The sequence below is a fragment of the Protopterus annectens genome, chromosome 6.part0 (assembly GCF_019279795.1).
Source record: "Protopterus annectens isolate FY-2018-M chromosome 6.part0, PAN1.0, whole genome shotgun sequence".
NCBI lineage: Eukaryota > Metazoa > Chordata > Ceratodontiformes > Protopteridae > Protopterus > Protopterus annectens.
In genome coordinates this window covers 115,023,849-115,028,987 of record NC_056737.1, presented here as the reverse complement: position 1 = coordinate 115,028,987, position 5,139 = coordinate 115,023,849, and positions in this window count along the sequence as shown.

Genomic DNA, 5,139 nt, shown 5'->3' with positions numbered 1-5,139 from the left:
CACCAGAAGTTTAGCCAATTGTTGAAGTCAGTCATTTTGTCCTTGTACTGTGGTATCCTTCTGGGTGATGGCAGAATGCTACTCAGGGCTAGGGTCATACCTGCTTCGGCTACAAGATCAGAGAACTCTTCCATGTCTCTTTTCATGTAGTCCAAGGAGGTAAGTCTCAGGTCATTCACACGAACATGGACAATGACAGAGTCATATCTGTACTTGTTGTGGAGTGACATGAGTGCATGGGTTATGTGGTGAATCCTGGTACCCGACAGGCAGCTGACAGTAACTTTCTCCTTGTTTAGCCTGGAGAGTGGGACATCAGTGTGCCTGACTACAGAGTCACCTATGACTAGTGTGTTGGGTAAGTTGATTTGCCTTATTGGCTGTGGTTGAGTGGCACCCTGACTCTGTGGGCTATGTGCCATTGGAGTTGTTTTGGAGGATGGAGGCTGCTTGTGTTTCTGCTTTGGAGGTCTCTGTTGCTTAGGCAGATTATTATTGAGAGCCTCTGCGAATGTTTTTGTGTTACTATGTGTGGATTATGGTGGTGTAGATTTAGTGAGACTATGTGATGAGTGTGGTGTGGTGCAAAGGTTTACCTTCTCCACATGACTGTCAGGGTCAGTCTTGGTTGGTGAGAGCTTTACCTCCAGTTTGGCTAGATAAGTGCATCTCTCACAGGTTGCAGTGTTGGGTGGTAGACGGAGATGGTTGTCTGTGTACATGAGGCAATGTCTACATTGCCTCAAGATGTCCAGATTCATCAGATAGACAGGAGAGAGCACTGGGAGCTGACCCTTGGACATGCCTGAATATAAAACTATTTTCCCCTAGATAAGTAAGGAAAGTGAGTACAAGAGCTGTTTTACTCTAAGCAAGTGAGAGAAGTATGTACAAAAACTGTTTACCTCTAGGTAATGAGGAAGATTGAGTGCTATAGTAATTAGTAGCTTACATAGTGCTTACAAGTTCTGAACAAGTGCTGAGTATGAATAAGCAATTCAGATAGGGTCTTGGATAACATAAACACACTGCCTCCCCCCAACAGGTACACAATCATATATCCATGTACACTACAGAGCCCCTGTAACCACAATTATGCAGGTACAAGCTGCACTCAGGCTGCATGGGACCTGTTCACATCCCAGGTTGTATCATACATATATGGCAAAACAAATTGCTCTCCACATATACATCATGTAAAACATAGCTTCATGTCAGGCTGTGTACACACGGAATGGTGCACACCAACAGGTATCACAACCCACAAAGGGGGAGACACCACTGATAATGGAAAGTATTGCATAACTACCCTGCTGAGTCTAATCTGAAAGGCCATGAACCTTGATCAAATTATTTGATGTCAGCCGTAGAACTGTAGATGGCAGTAAGGTTGATTTCACACTGCATATCATAACCTTGCCAGGTCATAGGACATCACCACCCATACTCTGTTCCACCTACACTCAGTATACTAGATGTACATTCCTATGTCACAGGAGTGTTTTGCAATGCGACTGCTGACAGAACCAACACTACAGAAGGTGTCTGAATAATACATGCACATCACAACAGTGCCAGCTACAGTAAGACAGGGTTAATTCATTGTACTCCCCCTCATTGTAGTTTATACCACACAGACTAATAGAAGACATCTGCCTATTGAAGTATGCGAATGACTGTGACTTAGGAGCAATAGCTGACTCAGAGTGTTGTGGACAACATACAGAAGGGGCTTTGTGGGTGAGGTGTGTGACATATGGGCACAATCTGACAGCTACATATTGCATTGTCACCCCTGTGTTAATAACCCTGTACCTATGAACTACCACCTAGGCAGCAGTCAACATAATGGACACTGTGTATAAGGGATGCAGCTGGGCAGTTGTCTTTCCTGTGATAGTTACATCACCACACCTGTCAGGTAGTTGTATGTGGCAGCCCTAATCATGACAGGGTGCCATTCATGAATATAGAGATCATTGTCCAGCCATACGCAACACTCAAGTGACCCATATCAGATCACCAATTTCCTTTAAGGGGTATTGGCCATGTTCAGATGGCCTACACCAGCCTTCCCAATCCCCATCTCCACTATGTAGCATGATGCCTACCCTGAATAAAGCCATGTCCAACCCAGTGATGTTGGACATGCTACACGTACACATCCTGATCTCAAACACATACTTCATGGACATACACCTTCCTAGTACTAGGGTCACCACATGATGGACAGATCCTTGTCCCATACACTTTACATAGTTCTGCCACACTATGCATTCCTGTCCAGCAAAGCTGCACATTGCTCCCCTCTCAGACATGGTATGATGACCACATGGTAAATGTATCATTAACCCTGTGGATCAGTTATGTGGCACTGCTCCACCTGGCCCCAGAAACCCGCCTGTCAGCTACAGCTAGGTAACCTTTCATCCTAGAGTCATACATGACGCAGGGCATATAGCCTACTAGTTGACCTTGACTGTACATGCTATAGTCGATATCCATCCCTGCAAATACCATCTGGCTAGCCAGTGTCCCATGTGTATCACATGTGCGACACAGGTGATACATGGCAGGATGTTGAACTTCTTTACAGTGCCGTGTAGATGTATATGGCAAAACACATACATGTAAAACCTTCCGTGAACAAGTCTGCAGGGTCACAGGTCATGTTCGTTAAGGCAATGTAGGTCTTTATATGTGAGATATACACAGCATCAAGGTTGACTGCATTAATGTGGACACATTCATCCATGTGCTGATAGGTAGGAACAGTAAGAACACCAGTACAGGCAAACAGTCATGCCCACATCAAGACAGCATCCACATGGAGTACGAGCAATGTAATCAGGTGAAGCACACACATATATGGTGATAATATCCAATCACCATTGAGTGTCAAATGTGTGACATAAACATGTCAGTGGTGTCAGTGTCATGTAGATTTGTAAAGACAACTATTTAATCGCAATAAATGTGATACACATGTATGCTCAGCTGTAGCTCTGTATGTCTCTGTGAGTTACTGTGACCTGTCTCCATCATTATGTCTTCCAGGTATGCCGTGTGCATTTCTACCCATTTATACCTGCTGGGAGGAAGAGGCCCTCATCCCATACCTACATGACAATCACGATGTCCTGTTCAGCCATGTGCCACAGGATGCACAGCAACGGGATACCCTGTGGATGGAACTTTCCAGGAGGGTTAATGATGTGGGTGGCCACAACTGCACATACCAGCAGGTGCGCAGACACTGTACAGACCTCATTAGATGGGCAAAACAGCATGCAAATGCAATCGCCAGAGAACAAGGTGCAACAGGTGGTGGGCCACCAAGCCAGCCCCCACTCACACGTACCGAGGAGCTACTGGCAAACCTGGGGACACCTGCAGAACAACATCCACAAGCCTTAGCCGATATCATGGAGGTGGGTGTCTCTCAACCACCGAGCCTGGAGTTGCCTGGTAAGTCACTACTGCACCTATAACAACTATATTCCATACACTGTAACTGTACAATATGTAATGTAACACCATATGCAAGGCATGTATACACACATGCCGCATACTATAGTATGCTACTCTGTGTATGCACACATGTGCATACTTCATAGTATAGCCTATTGTACTGGTGTATGTGTTAACATGCACATTGCACCCTGTAGCTATCATACAGGCATGGATAATGATCATACTGCTGTATTACTCCTATTTAGGTACCTCTGGCATTCTGCTCCAACAGCAGCCCATTGCAGGTGAGGCAGTTATTATTTATCAGGCATCTTAATGCACAGATCTATCTGCCATATGGCCATTTACCACATGTACACATAATGTATGGTTCTGTCACAATATACAGGTCGGACCTGCAATGCATCACAATGGCTACCCATGTGCAATATTTGCAAACTATGTGAAACACCGACATGAAACCTCACAAACTGTCATTGCCAGATGTGTGGACAGCTGTGCATACAATGGTGGAGGTGCTATTCACTGTAGGGACATGTACTACAGATCAGAACTACACATGTGGGGAATACAGACAGTACTACACAGTGAGCTGGAGTATGGCCAGCCCACAGGATTCACTGGTGTGGATCATAGCCCTGCTATGAATGTCACACAATGTGATGTGCTATCTTGAAATGTCCATGACATCTAGTGGGCTGGCTGCAACACTGTCTAACAATCCTGAAAAACATATCCCACATACCAAACATACCACCTTTTGTCTGCATAACCCTGTAGTCAGTGGACATATGACATTTATGGGTGTATGTCATATGGGACAACACAGACATGTGAAATAGATGCCCATCACACTAATTTGGCCAACACATGTACACACATGGCTATGGTGGATGGCCAGAGACATGAAGCAGCACGCACAGTAGACGTGATGTGCTTGTGTGTACACCCTGTCATACATTGGCTCCACATGGTCCAACTATGGCCTTTGTGTAAATTTTGAATCATGGATGCATGTGATATGTGACAAAGGCCTGTCTACTTTCAGTCATGTCATCCCAGAATGACAAACACTGGACAACCTCGTAATTACAGCAGGACATTGGCTCATTGTGTTGGTCAAGCAGTTGCCACTCCTAGCAAGACATCACTGCGAGTGGTAGTATTGTGCTTGGTATAGAATGGTACATCTAAGGTGATGGACAGCAGTAGACATTGTGTATAACACCGGTGTCAGATATATGTAGTGCAGTGTTCCTGCTAATAATGACAACTACTAACACCAGAGTCCATTACAATGCATTCTTTACGTCTAACTGTAATAGCATGGCCACTGTGGCCTTCCGTGTTTAGAATCAGAGTGCATCCCAGACAGCCCTGTGCTACTAAGTGTATGAGCATGCCCAGTATAATCTTTTGTAGCTGGACACATAGTGCATTCCGAACAGCCCTGTGCTACTAAGTGTGTGAGCATGCCCAGTGACACCTTGTGTCTGTTATGTGCCTCTATGTGTATGGGCATGGGCATTGTAACCCTGTATAGTGATAGTAGTCATCCATTCCACAGATGGGCATATTCCAGGTCAGGATGGATTCCTACTTTAAACACACAGGTTCACAGGTATGTACATCTTAACTGCCAGCATCCGTGTTTATGTCGGCATT